This window comes from Vulpes lagopus, chromosome 16 (genome assembly GCF_018345385.1).
Source record: "Vulpes lagopus strain Blue_001 chromosome 16, ASM1834538v1, whole genome shotgun sequence".
NCBI classification, from domain to species: Eukaryota; Metazoa; Chordata; class Mammalia; order Carnivora; family Canidae; genus Vulpes; species Vulpes lagopus.
Window position 1 is genome coordinate 26,890,482 of NC_054839.1, and position 18,625 is coordinate 26,909,106.

General features: G+C 34.1%; 1 pseudogene; it reads right to left on the reverse strand.

Annotated features, from left to right (window-relative positions):
• Nucleotides 1–18,236, reverse strand: part of LOC121476767 — a 177,886-nt pseudogene extending 159,650 nt beyond the window's left edge.
• Nucleotides 18,237–18,625: the final 389 nt, after the last annotated feature.

An 18,625-nucleotide genomic window follows, 5' to 3' on the forward strand; every position in this document is an offset into this window, starting at 1 on the left:
ATCTCAGCAGGGGAACATTCTACAAAATAGGACTCTAAAGGTCATCAGGAAAAGAAAAATCTGTGAAGCTGCCACAGTGTAAAGTCTAAGAAGACAGGATTTAGAATTAGAAATATGGTGTTCTTATCTTAATACAATTCTGCAACATAAGAAGGTCATTAGTTAAAAACTAAAGAAATATAAAGAATATTGATATGGGTATATTTATTGTGACAAATACAGTTAGAGGAAGCTGAGTGTGAGATATATGAGTAATCTCTGTACTATGTCCACAATTTTTCTATAAATCAAATATTGTACTGTATGGTTACAGAAGGTAACTACACTCTTGGTAAGTATCTATAGGGTACAGAGATGTTGAAACACTATGTTATACACCTGAAACTGAGGTAGCATTGTGTGTCAACTATATTCAAATTTTTAAAAATTAGTTTTAAAACTTAAATAAAATTAAAGTTTTAATGTTTATTTTTGAGAGCTTAAAACATACCTCATATTGGAAAAAACTTCACTATAAGGAAATAGTTAATGATACTAATATATTTGATAATTCAAACTCTGAAAATGTTAAAACAATAGGAAAATAATAATATGAAAAATATTATATTAAATAGTACAGAATATGAGTTTATGCAACAAAATTCCTGATGTATCAAAAAGTTATTCATTACAAAAAATATACGTATTATTAACCCAAGTTACCAATGCATTTTGCTTGGACAATTGCAATAACCATAAACTGGTCTCTCTGCATCACCTGTTTTTTTTTTCCTAATATGTTCTTTGCACTATATATTAAGTGATGCTCTCAAAATGCAAATCTGAACAGATTACTCTTAGACTTAGCTGACAATCATTTCCACTCACAATGGGTACAAAGCCTTTTGTGATATATGACTAAGCTACATTTATGTATAAATAGCAATCAGTTGCCTCATATTGACCTTTTTCTCTGCTTTTTAATCCCATCATTTCTTGCCACAGGACCACAGGACACACACCTTAAAAACACCTTTCCCTCCCTTCAACTCATCTATTTTTAATCTTTCTTTAGGTCTTAGGGATCATCAGTTTCTTACTGAAGCTGTTCCTTAATCACCAGTATAGGTAAGAGTCTTTGTTATATACGCTTATAGAACTTTATTCCTTTTCTTTACATCATCACAGTTTGTAATTATACTTCAATTAGTAATTAGTGTGATTATACCTTTCTCCCTAGACTGGAATCGCATCAGAACCTGAACTATATCTGCTCAACATTGTGTGCTCAGAGCCTAGCATAATGTCTATCATAAAAATTTCTATACAGAATTTTTTCAATAAAAAAATGTGGAGGAATAAATGAGAAACAGAAAAGGAAATCTTGTAAAAATAATAAAACATATATAGTTGTGTATAAGATCTAACACAGACTTCAATGTTCTTGAGTTCACTGCATGATTATAATTCGACTTACAGTCCTAAATTCTTAGATAGTAACTTGAAAACTAGTTTTGAGTCTTATCTATGAAGTTAAATCCAAGAAAATAGAGAATATATGAGTGACAACATTAAAATGGATGATAATTATACACCTTCAAATCACTGGATTTTCTGCATGAGAAAAATAACAGAAAAAATGAACCAGAATAAACAATTTAAAATAGAATTACAAATAAACATCTAGAATAAGTGAGAACTATATTGATTATTCAATAAGCAGTAGTGATAGAAGAAGATAATTGCAAAAAGTGAATAAGATGCATAGATCATATCTAATAACAATGTATACTCTAGCTAGATTTAAGAGCTTTATATAACAAATAGTCAACAAAGGATTCAGAGAATATGTATGTAAACATGTTTAGTAAAACTTTACCGATTATAGTTTGATGTGAAATATCTATATACCTGTACACAGATATACATAAACACACACACACACCCCTATTATTTTTAATGATAATCAATTTTTATTTTAAGACATCCCCTCCCATATAGTTGTTTTTGCACCTATATTAAAGTTAATTATATAAGCTGGTTTTGTTTTTTTTTTTTATTTAATTCAAGGGAAACCTTATCAGATTAGTATTTTCTCACCTCTTCTCTTTTAGTTGATAGATCCAGCAATCCATTTTTATCATAGCAGTGGAAGGCACATAAATTCTAAGCTTGCATTGTTTCATTCTACTCTAGCCAATATTTCACCATACTTACATCATCCCTTCTATTCTGGCCTATCCTGAAACTCCTCCATTTTTATCCGGTTTCCAGTAGTTTTGGTCAATGACAGTGATACAGTTGATCTCACCAAAAGACAACTTCAGATCAATTGCCTTCTATTCAAGTCTGCTTTACTTTCAACTATACAGAAAAAGTATGTATGGCTATGGGATGGCTAATATTATGTGTCAATATGCCTGAGACACAGGGTGTCCAGATTAAACATAATTTCTGGGTCTGTGAAGTTGACTCCATTGAGATTAGCATTTCAATCAGTGAATTTAATAAAGTAGATTACACTCCCCAGTGTGAATGGGCATCATTCAATCTTTGAGCCCCTGAATAGAACAAAAGATAAAGAAATCGCCCCTTTGTCTTCCTGCCTTCCTGCTTGAACCAGGATATAGGTCTTCTTCTGCCCTACCATAGGATTTACACCATCAATTCCCCCTGGGTCTCAGGCCTTTGGATTCAGACTGGATTACACCACTATCTTTCCTGAGTCTCCAGCTTGCAGATGGCAGATTTCAGAAATTCTCAGCCTCTATGATTATATGAACCAAGAACCAATTGTATGTATCTATCCTTATTGATTCAGACTCCTGGGAGAAACCTGATTAATACAAGCTGCTTAATGCATCCAGTCAGAATATGAAAAGACACTGCCAGACTATGTAAGCATATATGTCTAAGGCACTCAATACTTGTATTTTATACTCCACTGTCTTATGATATGATCTTGCAAACAATTCTGGTTAGGTATTTTCTCATTTGAAACAACAGAAACTAGTGTGGACACAGTTTTCTACTTCTGAGGATCCCTGAATTAAGGGTTTCTTGAAACCTTTAATTATATTTAATCCAAAGAGACAAGCTAAATCAATGACCTCTTCAGAGAATTACATGAGTGTCTTGCTATATTGGTCTACATTATAGTTCATTCTTTATCACAGACCAGAAAAAAATTATTTTTATTTTTGCTAAGGTAAAATTATAACTGCAAGAAATAAGTAAATATTCTCTTAAAGGTGAGGTTACTGGCATGATCTCAGTTGTTGAAACTCTATGAAATGTTGATATTCAATTTGTCTCAAAATCTACAAATAAAAATCATAAATGCATATATAATTTTGCTAGAATGAAAATACCATTTTTGATCAATGTTATTCACTTACAGAAAAATTAATCTAATTAAAATACTTCCACAAAGTATATTAGTGAAAACCAAAGAACGTTTATGAAGATTTTAAATAACGTGGTGGGTATCTTAGCATGTTTAATATAGTCAAACATAGATTTTTAAATAGACATAGATATAAATAGATACTTTAAATAATAGAATGTTTGCACTGATACTCTCTAAATGAGGAAACTAGCAGTGTTCTTCATTTTAATAATGCAATAAAAACTTTTAAGTATTAAAATAGTAAAGAATATAATTTTCTTTTCTTTGTCCTCTCCACCACAAATTGAACCAGTAATCAGTTTGATATTTATTTTCAAAAACGTTTCTTTGCCTATGTACTTTTATCCATAAATAACATCATCATTTTCATTTTTTAAATGTTTTTTCTTGAGCATATATAGTAAAAAATGTGAATCTAAGTTCAGAGAAAATGTGTAATGTGGAAATACACATTTAGAAGTCATTAGCATCCATGACCTTTTTCTCTCATGACTTATCCAATCTACCTGAAACCTTACTGCCTCCATTTCCAAATTGTACTCAGAATGCTATCAGCTCAATGTGTTGCTGCCTTTCTGGTTCAAGCCAGAAGCAATTTCTCACTCATGTACTACTCTTGCTCCTATAAAGGTCATTCAACACAGCATTAAAGCTCACCTAATATATAAATACAGACCTCTCTTTCACTCAAAAACGGATTTACAATGTTTCCCCAACTCACTTTATATAAAAACTGAAGGTCCCTGGGCAGGCCAGGTGGCTCAGCGGTTTAGCACGACCTTCAGCCCAGGGTGAGATCCTGGAGACCCAGGATAGCGTCTCACGTTGGGCTCCCTGCGTGGAGCCTGCTTCTTTCTTCCTGTGTGTCTCTCATGAATAAATAAATAAAATCTTAAAAAAACAAACAAATAAAACCTAAAGGCCCTCATTAAAACATTGATACCACTGGGCAAAGATACTTTCCAGTATAGCCTACAGTTATTACACTTTGACTTCCATACAGTTATGTGGCCACAGCTTTAAGTTTTCCTCTCCACTTACAGCATATCTTTTCTCTGCTTCTTTAATGTATATATTTATGTCAGAGTTTTTAAATAAAACCAAAGTACAAAAAAAAAAGAAAAAGAAAGTAATTTTGAAAGTATAGTTTAAATCTTCCAATACATGTTGCAATTCTCCGTATACAGAACTAGATATATGTATCTTCTGAAAATTTTTCTGCCTAGCTCCCAACCTGGGACAGTATATAAAGCTTCCCTGGAGTTATGAAGACATTAAAATTTTACTTGAATAAAAAAAAAACAAAAAATAAAACAAAACAAAAAACACTACATTTTCAGTTGTATTGACTGAAGACATTAAAATTTTACTTGAATAAAAAAAAAAAAAAATTCCCTGGAGTTCTCTAAAAAAAATACAGTTTGAGTTTCCACAACACCCAATAAGAATCCATGGTTTCAGAGTGGGAATGAATCTAAGTGCCCTAGGCTCTGTGCTCTCTCCCTCTGCATTTTTATTCTGAATATCTTCTAGCACACTTGTAATTTATTTTTCTCAACTCTTTACATGCACTTTCTTCTCTATTAAGCCACATTGATCACTGAAATCAGTATCCCCCTCCAAGTCCTCCATATAGCCTGTACAGACTCACACATTTACCAAAAACAGCTCTCTGATCATATAGTTTGATTCCACAATATCAAATGAAGATATATAAATCATTTGCCATGGGCCCATTCATTTCCTGGAATTATGAAACACAGACGGCATGCAGCATGTTTTACTAAAAAGCAACTATCAAATACTATCAATTACTAATATAGAGTAGAGAAGAGTAAGTGCAAGGGATCTACAATTACTGCCTCTTCCAGAGCTGCCCATTTTGGGGCCAACATTATTTTTACATTGTCTCTGTTTTGCCAGGTGAACATATAAAATTAAGAGTACTTTTGAAACTACTAACACGGGACGCCTGGGTGGCTCAGCAGTTGAGCATCTGCCTTTGGCCCAGGGCATGATCCTGGAGTACTGGGATCAAGACCCACATCAGGCTCCCTGCATGGAACCTACTTCTCCCTCTGCCTATGTCTCTACCTCTTTCTCTGTGTCTCTCATAATAAATAAATTTTTTTTTTTAAAAGAAACTACTAACAAAAACATACTTTGGGAAGCTTCATTTATCTTTTAGTTTTAAAGTATATATGTTATATGAAATAATATAAAAGACAACAAGCTTGATACATAGAATATAATTTGTAAGGTGTGTATATATATATATATGTATACATATACAATGCACTATTCTTAAGTTATATAAACACACTGGATATTAATCAGAATATACTTGTTTTGTGAAAGTTTCAGAGTACAAAATTTTATATTAGGTTATCCTATATTCCCATTTCTAATTCATATCACTTCATATTTCCTGATCTATATTATAAATGCCATTTTATTCATGGCCAAAAATAGATTTTCTCATTTAATTAAAATATTTCAAATTTCTAAATTACTAGTGTTATGCATTCTTATTTGTATTTCTCTATGTCACTCACCTAACGTTTATCACATTGGAAGCTACCAAAAGCTCTTTTGCCCATTTTTATTAATAGCTTACTTCTGTCCTAGCCTGATTAATCTAAAACTATCAGGAACAAATTTTTAGCCTAAAAATTTAAAGTATATTGGTCTATTTCAAAGTGGGAGATTTCAAACCAGATGAAACAAGAGTTACTTCACAAAAAATTGGAGAAAATAGAATAACTGGTTTTTAGGAAAGGGTGAAGTTTAGATAAAATTTAAATGAGGCAGGACTCACAGCAAAGCTTGTGTAGAAAGTCACCATCTGGCCTGTATTGCAAAGTGAACCCAAGATGTGTTTTCTTGGGAAACTACAAAGTTAAGGAAAAATATGGGAAGGCATATCCAGAAAACTTTTATCTAAAGCTTTGCACCTGGGTTATAAATTGAAGTGCTTCTCCGTGTCAAAGTGACTTAGATCCTCCAGCTTAAAGTGGAATTATACCCTACTGATATCATTTCAAATAGCAAAATTCCTAATGGTCTGAGTTTAGAAAACAAATATTCTCAGGGTGGAAGAAGGTGTAGTCAGCCAAATAAGGGTTTTTTTTTTTGTTTTGTTTTGTTTTGTTTTATGACACTTCATAAGTGCAACACTGCCCTGGCTGACATATGATTTCCTGTTAAATTTTCTCCTGGCTCTGTGTCTACTATTTGGGTCTGCTGAATTACTTGGCATATTTTCATTTCTTTGTTGGAGATAATCTTTAGTTTCTTATTTCTATATGCCTAAATATCACAATTCTAGTCATTATACTTACTAATACAATCTGTTTTTAAGAGAGCTTTCTTGGGTGGCTCAGTTGGTTACGTGTCTGTCTTCAGCTCAGGTCATGGTCCCCAAGTCCCAGACTGGAGCCCTGCATCCAGGCCCATCAGGCTCGCCACTCAGCGTGAAATGTGCTTCTCCCTCTGCCCCTCCCCCTGCTCATGTTCTCTCTTTTTCATTCTCTTTCAAATAAACAAATCTTTTAAAAAAAATAAAAGGTTTCCTAAAATAACGTTACATCTCCAATACCTTTTGAATTTCTTTAAAGCTTACATGACATAGATAAAAATAAATACAAGAATAATTTAGATACATCATTGAAAGGTATGAATACATATATTTAAAAATAAACCAGATAAAATTTTAAGTTATTTAATCAGAGTATCATGTGGAAATATAAATAAAGTAAAAATTACTGACCAGATTTAAAAGGACTTGCTGCTTCTTTTTTTTTTTTGCTATTGTTTTTTTCAACTTAGATACTTATAGGGTGATGCTCTAAATAACCTGATGAGAAGAGATAAATCAGATATATGAATAATACAAACTCTAACCTAGTCTACTTAAAAAAAAGTCCTATTAAGGCTAAAGAATCTAGACCAGCTATCTATGCTAAAAAGTTTCATTCAGGGGGATTCCTGGGTGGCTCAGTGGTTGAGCATCTGCCTTCCGCTCAGGGTGTGATCCTGGAGTCCTGGGTTCAAGTCCTACATCGGGCTCCCTTCATGGAACCTGCTTCTCCCTCTGCCTGTGTCTCTGCCTCTCTCTCTCTCTGTGTGTCTCGTGAATAAATAAATAAAATATTTTTAAAAAATAAAATAAAAAATAAACAGTTTCAATGTTCAAGTTTGAAGTACCACTTACATTCATTCTATATAATACAAACAACATGAAATACAATGATGGAAGTACCAGGAAAGGTGAAAACAAATAGGTAAAATCCAGGGTATGTGTAAAATTGGTATTCTGGCAGGACTAATTATACATTAATTAGTGGACATATCTCAATCCTATTTGAGAAAAAAAATTAGGAGATTTGAAGTAATTATTTAAAGTCCTTAAAAGAGAAATCTTTCATTCTGTCTCTATGAAGGAAAAAGTTACATAGAAAACTTATATTAATACAGTCTACTGAAACTCATAATACATTTGTGCATTTCTCTAAGTAAGAAATTGACTTTACAAAGTTAATTTATTTTTATAACATTTCATTAAGACTCTTATCAAATTAGGTATTTTGCACCATTTGGAGTTATACAAAAGTTGAATATCTTGAGATTAGACTCACATTCCTGCTGTTCATCTTCAGGAGAATGTTTTCTAAGATGAATTAATATGCAAAGTAACAGTTGTACTTTAATATTTTTTATTACAAGAGTTTTACAACTATGCACTTTTTTGTATTTGTCACTGATAAATTTTAACCTTTTCTCTTTTCCCTGATTATCATCTCAAAATAGAATTCTAAGTGTATAATCAGTCATGAAGTATTTGAAGTGTTTCTGAAAACTCGCTGAACAAACAGCAAAATAATATTGAATTGCTTCAAAGAGAATCACATTTCACCAAATTACTAATTTTGAATCAAGAGTCATTATATGAGGATTAGACAAAAACCTTTCCCTTTCACTTTTTTAACCTAGATATTTCAGTGTCCTATTTCAAAATTATATAAGGCCCAGTCAGTAGATTCAGCCAAACTATAAAGAAGTAAAAGCCATTAAGAAAAAAGAAAATAAAAATATTAACGTTAATAACCTAATATATCCATCTACCCCTCTGTAGGTACTCATTCTCATTTCTTTCCGCATTATTCTTTTTCTGCTACTTTTAGGGGAAAAAATAGGGAGATATATTCACATGTTATTTTATTTTTCTTATACAAACTGTACCCTACTATACATACTTTTTTGTACTTTCTATTTTCAATTAGCAATACATTATGGAAATAACAATACCAGTTAATAAAGATTATTGTCAATGTTTTTTAAAATTACAATGGACTTTATTGTATGTCAGAAGCATGGTTTATTCAATTAATTATGCATGGAATACAGGTTTATATATTTCATAACCATAAATAATGGTCCAATGAGTAACTACTGCTTATCAGTTAATGGACTGTTGGATGTGTATTTTCAGAATAATGTCCTAAAAGTGGGACTTTTCGAAGGTAAACATACATATTTCCTACTACATATTAGCAAATTTCCTTCATTAAGGATTGTATCAAGTAACAACCCCAGAAGTAATTCAGGGAAGTACCTATTTTCCCATAGCTTCTCCAAGATAAGCCTTTATACTTTTCTAGTCAGGCTTTTAATTGTTTAGTGTTTAGTAGAATAGTTCTCATTACAGTTTTGTTTCATCTATCCAGTATCATCACTTCTACATTGTTTGATTGCATTTGATCAAGAAGGATATTCCTAGGATCTGTACTTCTTCTCTAAGTTGCTAACATTCTGTAATTGCTATGAAAATAACATGTGCATATACAATGAGAAGGAAACAGGAGTAGCCTTTATGGTGCTACAGTGACAAACACGAATTTTACAAGCTTATACTCAATAATCTTATTAATTGGTCATTACTTTCATTGGCACTAAAAATTCAAATTATTTTGATGTTACTCTTTTGAGACATTTTTTTCATTGTATGTCCAAATACATTTCTATTATTTCACAACTGTTATATTGAGAAAAGAAAATTTCTCTAAGAAATTTCTCTAAGAAAAGGAAATTTCTCTATTAATGCCTAAGCATTAATAATGTCACAAGTTTACACAATGGAGCAAAAATAGAAACTGCAAACATACTATGTTCCTTTTGGTGCAATATCTTTTTACTAAAGTAATTTTTGATGCTTTGTAAAATAAGTTTTCTTCCAATCCCTTTATTGTAGGTCAAAATATTCAGGCTTTATCTGAATATCTCACAAATTTTAAATAGTAATTCAATGTTAGTCATTTTCAGTGAGAAAATAAATGAAAAATCTTCAACTATTTAGAATTAAATTGTATGCTAACTGCAATTTAACAGGTTTTAGCCTTCTGTCACTGCTTGACCTATATAAAAACAAGACTTCATGTTGTCTGTGGTATATCTGATTTCTTTTTTTTTGTTTTCTAAAGAATTACACCTACATTTGCAAAGGAAAAAATTTAAGTATTTTCAATTTTTCTCTAGGATTAAAAACAACCCCAAATTTTGTGTTTCATTCTACTTAAAAAAGCCTAAAAGAACAAAAAAGACACATAGAAAAATAAGACATGTGAATCACATTTAGTCTTTGTATTAAAATCATAGGTCAGCCCGACATTTAAGGAAAATACTCAGATTTAAATGAACTGATTTTTAAGTTTCTTATATGTCAATGTAATGTTCAAATAACTGCTTTAAAATGTTTATCAATTAAAGTTATCAATAAAAATGATTAATTTAAATTAAGGATTTACTTGACAAGTATTTAATGAAAGCAGAATTTAAAGAGCTGTGTACAGGTTTAAAGGACAGCAAGTATTTGAAGCAACATTCTGGTAGTAGCCTCAGTAAAAAGCCATTATACCCATAGGCCTGAAGAGGAAATCAATGGTGTTACCAGATTTCTGACCCCCAAAACAAGTGACTATGTGACATTAATCAAATAGTAATTGCTAGAATGATGGCAATGCAGAGAGCATAAAAGGGTATATATCTGTAATGTATTTCTCCATCTGTCTTCTAATAGTCTGTTGAGGTTTTTAACATGTTGAATCCAAGGGAAAATCAGAGGGTAAGGAAACCTACCATAGTTATATAATATGTAGTCATTAGATTTAAACCTAGGTATTTCATTGTGAGTGCTGGTAATGTAAATGATACTGTGTTTCTAATTTCAAATTTCATTTTGATCATTGTTCATACATAGGAAAGTGAGTGCCTTGGCTTAAACGGTCCCTTAAAGCTATGCATCTACTGTTGCATTATATAATAAAGCTATGTTTACTGTTAAAAAATGAGCATATTGTCGTGCCCAAGATTACGAATCCGAGAAAACCACCAGGGAGCCGAGCTTGGGTCCAAGTATACCCGACACAGCGGAGCAGGGAATTGGACCCCGAGGGGGGTTACAGCTGGGTTTTTATGGGCTGGTCTAGGGGATTTTCAGAAGGGGTGGAGGAATTTCTTAAGCTCTGTTTTCATTCCAATATGGGACTTTCTGTCTCTGTCAAGGGCGTTCTGAGCTCTGTTTTGATTCTGATATGGGACTTTCTGTCAAGGGCATTAAGCTCTGTACTCATTCTGATATGGGACTCTCTGTCAAGGATTTTTTTTTTTTTCAGGGGGAGAGGCTGGTTTATTGGGGGCTGTGTCTCCCCATTAGGAGCCAGGTGTGCCAGCCCCTCTAAGGGTGGCAAGGTGGGCAGGGCAGCCCCACCCCCTGGGCCTGCTTCCCTCTGCTGAGCTCCTGTCCTTGCACAATGTGGCTTCTGTAGGGAGCGCACTGAGCTTGGGGTGGGGCTGCTGAGTCTGCATCTGACAGAGACAGGTCAGGGCCTGACTGGACGTCTCAGCCGTCATGGAGAGACGGGGTGGGCTTTCCACAGGTGCGCCCCGCCTCAAGGACTCGGGGGGCCTCGGGGCTCCATGTGTGGAGGCCTCCAAGGCCGTTACGAGGATCACGTCACACACAGTTCCGCCGCCCACAGTGGGGGCTTGCTGCTGTAGGAGTGCCCCCCACTGTCTGCCCTGCTGGCCCCCTCGGGCTCCATGTAAAGGTCAGCTCTTATTCACAGGGGCCTGAGATGGCTATACTTGTGCTAATGCTAAACTTGAGGTAGAATGGCGTTAATTTTCTCAGCCTCCATACATATGAGATCTCCTACACTGTGCAGTGCCTTTCATTTTACTTTGCCAAAAATGCCAGGAAGTAAGAATAATTTCTGGTATACTGATTGCATTCCTCCTCATGCTCAACCTTTTGCAAGGCAAAATTACCTTTTGTACTATCACATGGTACAGGTAATTTTCTTCTCTGAATTTAAGCCATCCTAATATCCTGCCTTGCCTGAGCGAATGTGCTATGAATGCCACGGTATCTGACTTGAGCCTAGACTTCAAGAGGCCTGGCACATTTTCTCTAACTCTTCCTTATGAAGAACACAGCCACTTCAGTAGAACCAAGTTTCGTCTATGCTGAAGCAGAATGTGAGATCACATGATGGAGAGCCAAATTCCCCTGCTAAATTATCTTTAACCACCCAGTTGATCCACATAATTGTGAGAAATAATAGATTCATATTGTTTTAGGCCACTAAATTTTGTTGTACATGATAAGCGACAAAGTTTGCCAGTCTCTATATCTATACTGATTTTGAGTTTATGGAGGGAAATTAATAATCAGATGTTAACTACAATAAAAAATCATACATTTGAGAGTTTTTACATTACTGCAAACACAACTCCTCCATTTATGCACATTGTGTAAATGTATAACATTATGTATAAATGTATAGCACTTATGTATAACAATGAAGTATAATGTCTCAAATTGAAACAATTATAATTTCTCTCTCACTGTGTGAACATTATTTTTGTTATAACTTTATTACTAAACAGTATTTTCACTGGCTACATAATTCTAAATTAGCAATTATTTTAAGCTGGTTCATTGAAGATAGCATTCCATAGTCTTCTGATTAGTATTTTATATAAGTCAATCATCAATTATATTTAAAAATAATTTTTTCTTTCTCAGCTTTAAAAGTTTTTCTTTGCCTTCATTTATTGTTGTTATTGTTGTATACATGATAATTTCATTTTATTTCTTTAAAATTAAGCTACTTAATGTTAATAATGCTTTCCAGGTGTAGACTGTCCCCAAATTCTTGACTTGCATGTTTGTATTTCCAACTTCTGAATTTTATCCCATTAATACTGTGCAATCTTGTGCAATTCTAAGATAACTCTAATCAAACATTTTCTAGTTTTTGTTTGGTTGGTTTTTTATTACCACTCTCAGGTGGGAGATTTGTTCCATGTATCTTAAAATAATCAAGTCAGTGATTTCTATCATTCATTTTGTAATTTTCATTATAAGCTATGTATTATATTGATTTTTATACTCTAATAAGGTATATATATGGCATATAGAATTATAAAACGATGTACCATTCACCCCTCTTAAGAAATAGAATTCTACTTCTGTTTTCCTTCTAAACTGTACAACTAGTCCTCTTTCCTACCATAAGTAAACACTATTCTGAATATTCTTTTTTATCAGCCTTAAAAAAATCCAGACATATGCAACAACATACATGAACCTAAATGACATTATGCTAAGTGAAATAAGCCAAATATTGCACTTATGAGGCATTCATATAATAGAGTCAAATTAATAGAAGCAGAAATAGAAGGGTGGTTACTAGGAGCTAAGGGGAGGCAGAAATGAGAAGTTGCTATTCAATGAGTCTACAGTTTTAGTTATGCAAGATGAGTAAGTTCTAGAGACCTACTGCACAATATCATACCTATAGGTAACAGTATTGTATAGTACACTTAAAATTTTGGTGAGAAAATAGACATTGTGTTAAAAGTTCTCACCAAAATAAAATAAATTCAATTAAAGCAGATGGAAAACGGACTTTATGTGTTTCATGGTGCAGATAAGCAAGAATTCCAACCCCTTCAGGGTATATATCAGTAAGTCCTTTTGCTTAGTCACAGTATAAGCATAACAAAGTTTTATGATATTCAGTATGAAAGCAGAAATGTACAGAATTAAAAGCAAACATAAAATAAAAATTAGTAACAAAGGCAGACAGATGTTGGTCACTGCAAAGCTTTATAAACTAAGATCTGCTTATCATAATAAAAAAAGGGGACAAAATAAATATTTGAAATAAAAACTGGTAATTTCACTCATTAAAATCTTAAGTACATAAATAGGAAAATATTCACAAGCATATTATATTTTTTCAAGAATGTCAGGTTAGTTTAATATTTGAAAGAACAGCTAAGCACAATAACCAAAAGAAAAATTATAATCTTAAGATATGTAGAAAAATATCTTAAAATCAACTCTGATTTACAAAAATTTAGAAATTTGGAATTGAAAGTAGAGAAAGATTTAAAGTAACTGGCTTAGAGTCTATTTTTTATTATTTTTAATACATGATGATGCAAGGAAATTGGGTATAATCATCTTGTCAATTATACCTCCTTTGAGTGAACAGATTAATGATATTTGCTAGAAAGGAAAAATCATGTTTCTATAACACCTTTAGCAATATTGCTAGCTAAGGATTTTCTGGATTAAATAGAACACAGGATCTATGAGGTAGGGCTTCTAAAGTCAGCCATGCAGACAAACAAGTCCCAGAGTTATGAAACAGAATAGTTACAGAATTTAAATATCCCAAGATAATCTTAAATATTAAGAAAAAAAATGATAGAAGTTGATTACTATATTAGTTCCTATGGCAGCTACAGCAAATTATCACAATCTTTGTGGCTTAACTCTGACAGCAATTTATTGTCTCATACCTCCTGAGGATAAACTTCCAAAATCTATACTACTGTGCTGAAATCAGTGTGTATCAGCAGGGCCATGGTCCCTACTGAGCCTGTAGGGTAGAATCTTCCTGCTCTGGTGGCTGTAGGCAATACCTCCCCTATAGTCACATCACTCCAATCTCTATCTCTGTGTCACTTATCTCTTTCTATTCTTCTGATTATGCTGAATCCAATCTTCTATTGTCTTGCTCTTCTAAGGGTGTAATTATTCAGATAATCCAGGATAATTTATTCATCTCAAAGTTATTAATTTAATTATCTCTTCGGTCTTTTTTCTTTCTCATATAAATTAATATTCACAGGTTCCTGAGATTTGGGCATAAATACTGTTTGGAAGACTATCATTCAGTCTACTATACTGACTTTTATTATAAAGATTCTCACATGAAGAAGACTTCTCCAAATGCACTGGGTTGATTGTATATGCATACATATAAAATGAAACAAATACCTAACAGCATTCAGAAATATTAACTCCAGATGAAGTGTGATATTAGACATAAAACCATACATAAGTTTTTAGATGTTTTTTATACACAAACACACACACACACCTTGGAAAGAGAAAGCAAAAGTTTTTATAACAGGTAATCAAACCCAAGAATCCTAAAGAAGATGATTTACCAATTGGATATCATTCATATTGGGAACTTCTGCTTATTAAAAGGAATCTTTGAGTTAGAAAATAAGTCACAGAATGAATAATGATATTTAAAACATACAACTAATAAGGGTTGTTTTTCATATCCAGTATAAAGAACTCATAAATGGGTAAAAAATTTAAAAACAATCACCCAACCCATTATATAAATGGTCAAAATATTTAAACAGCCAATGGGGGGAAAAGCTATACAAATAAGCAATAAAGTTATTTATGGAAAGATGCTAAATGATATTGCTCATCATAGAAATGCCAAATAAATGTAAAACAACCACAACTACAGCTCTGCATGGCTAAAATATAAAGCCCAAAACTAAAATATAAAGCCCAGGAATACCAAATGTTGACAAAGAAATGAGGCAACCAGAACTCTTATACACTACTTTTAAGAATGGAAAATGTTAAAAATTCATCAGAAAATATTTTCTCCACATCTACTAAAGCTCAACATACACTAACAGTGAGCACTTCCACCCTGAGTGTATACCTAACAGAGTTTCACACACATACATACCAAATTTATGCAATTGTCCCAAACTAAAACAAATCCAAATTCTCACCATATATAAACAGAAAAATATAGTTTATTGATTGCAAAAATACTATCCAACAATGTAAATAAGAGATTCAGCTACCAGGAACAGTAATAAATGATCTCACAAACAATAATGAATTTAAAAAACCAACATAAACTCATATATATTTTATGGTTCACTTATTACATAAATTATAAAACCAGGCAAAATTAGCAATATATTTTAAAAAGTGAAGACAGTACTTACCTTGGAAAAGATACTTTAGACAATAACTGACACTTGACAAGAGCTCTGAGACATAAATTATATTGTCTATTAATTTAGGTGGTGAAAGCAAGTTTGTATCCACATACAATGCATGTAATTTACTGCATGTATGTTATACTTACATGCATTTTAAAGAGGAATTTCATTTTATTTTATTTTAACATTTCTGACAATATTTTAGTAGGAGGGATATCCAGTATATTTATTCTGGCATTTCCTCATTTAATAAGACAATAAAGACATTTTAGCAATGCATTTTTAAAATGCATTTTAACCTATTTTTAAAACCACAAAACATGAAAGGGAAAATACATTCTTGAAGTAGTTATTTAGAGTAATTTAGAAAACATAGAATATTATTTTATGCTTGTAAGGCACTGGGAACAAATTTAAATTCATTTTATTTTATTTATTTTATTTTAAAATGCATTAAAATTTTATTTATTTATGTGAGAGAGAGTGTGTAATCATGGGGAGCAGCAGGCAGAGGGTGAATCAGGCTCCCATTGACCAAGGAGTCTAATGTAGTGTTCAATTCCAGGACTCTGGGATACTGGGACAAAGGCCGACCCTTAATGGACAGAGCCACATAGATGCCCCAAAGCAATGAACTTCTATCATAACGTAATAGGTAACTTGCATACATATGTGTAGCCTCACCTCTCTGTCTCACATACACAAACACACATATCAAACTCTAATTTATTCCCCTCCAGAAATGGATTTTTTTTTTTTTACCATTTTTGCTTATTGTAAAATGTAAACTCACCTTCAAGATAAAAGTGAAAAGAAACACTTGAGGGAGTAATTATAGAAAAAAAAAATTCAATTTTGCAGAAAGGTAATTTATAATCTTAATTAACTTACACTTTCATAATGTTTCTATTGATTTCAGCTGGGACTCTCGGAAGCATAACATGTAACAGTAGTTCTGTTTACTTGCATATTTACATTTAACAAAAATATAATATACCTAACCTTATATCACTAGGTAAATAGTCATGTTTGATTTTTACTTCTATGCATTACACTCTTTCTGGTAAAAATTGATTAAACGGGCTTGTTACTTTCAATTATCCTGAATGTGCTGAATTGAAGTTTGCTTTCACCTATTTTTAAAACCACAAAACATGAAAGGGAAAATACATTCTTGAAGTAGTTATTTAGAGTAATTTAGAAAACATAGAATATTATTTTATGCTTGTAAGGCACTGGGAACAAATTTAAATTCATTTTTAACATGGCATAATGCAGTTCAATTACCGTAGTTAGGACTAAAATGAGGATAAAGAAAACAGCAAACAATTTAAAGTGTTAAAGTACACACACTAAATCAGAGGTCTTTTTAAAGCATAATTCTCTCAGTGCCTGAGTCTCTGGAATTAAGTTAACCTACGCAGGACAATATATATATATATATATATATATATATATATTTTTTTTTTTTTTTTCAGAACTCTGAGGAATGCTAGTTTTTATTTTTTATTTTAAAAATTTCTATGTGGGATCCCTGGATGGCTCAGCGGTTTAGTGCCTGCCCAGGGTGTGATCCTGGAGACCCAGGATTGACTCCCACATCAGGCTCAATGCATGGAATGGAGCCTGCTTCTCCCTCTGCCTGTGTCTCTGCCTCTCTCTCTCTCTCTCTGTGTGTGTCTCATGAATAAATAAAATCTTTAAAATAAAATAAAAAATTTTATGGGTCAGAATTTTTTTGTATCATTTCTTTCTCCCTCAATCATATGTTCAAGATAAATATGTATTATCTTCCCTTCACGGAAAGGTCAGCAAGACATGGAAGTACACATTTTAAGTATACTTAAAAGCATCAACTGTTGAGGTCGGAATTCCAACCTCAGTCTATTTAATCCTGAGTCCTTTGTGGTTGTGAAAACATGTTTTCTTTGATAGGCTATTAATAAATTCCCCATCTGCCCACATCTCTGTGTGCAATTGACCTGAGAGCGATGAAGGACGAAAGCCACCTACCCTAAGATCCGGGAGAGCGCCCAAACTCTGCAAAGCGCCTCGGGGAGAAACGCCCGGAAGCTGACCCAGGCGGCGCCTCGGCCCAGAGGCAGCGCGGCAGCGAGGGCAGCTGACAGGCCACAAGCAGGAAGGGCCGCCGACGCGGCTCCCTTCCAGGCCTCGGCCCTCAGCCCGTCCGTCTGCGCTTTCGGTCTTCGCGGCAGCAGCCTGCCTCCTCCCGCTGACTCCTCTGTGAGGAGACCCGACTGGGTCTCACCGTGCACCGGGACAAGAGGGACAAGCGGAGTCCTGCGTGGAGCGCGTCAGGCCCTGGCCCTACTTAGCTGTCTCAGGCTGTCGGGAAGGCTGGCTCGGCTTTAGCTCCACGCCAGACCTCTCTGAGGCTGCGCCGACCACGCGCAGCCCGCCGGACCGTGCTTCCAGGCAAGGCATCACGGGAGTCCTCGGAAGAAGGCCTGAGGAACACGTGGCTGTGGGCGGGGTAAAGCTCCATCCGGGCAATTCGGAGCTCCCCACCGCCCCTCCCCTTTCCCCGGGCCTTGGCCTATAGGCTCCGCCCCCTAGTTTCCCCACCGGGAAAGCACTTTGAAGGGCAAAGTGTTGCGGCAGACGCAGGTGGCCGAGCGGGCTTAGGTCCTCTATATAGACCTCTGAGATTCTGGAAGGTGCTCAGAAGACCTGCTCAGCAAAGACAAGCCATCCAAGTAAGTTCCCGTGCTTGTTCCCGCCACCGACTAGTCTAGAATGGTCTGTTTCTTTCCTTCGTCTCTCTCAGCCCACCTTTCTGGAGGCCCAGGTGTGAACTGGCAGAGTCCCCTCATGTTGTCCCTCAGCAGCGGGGATGACATCAGGCAAATGGAGGAGGTGCCGCTGGGACCCTCC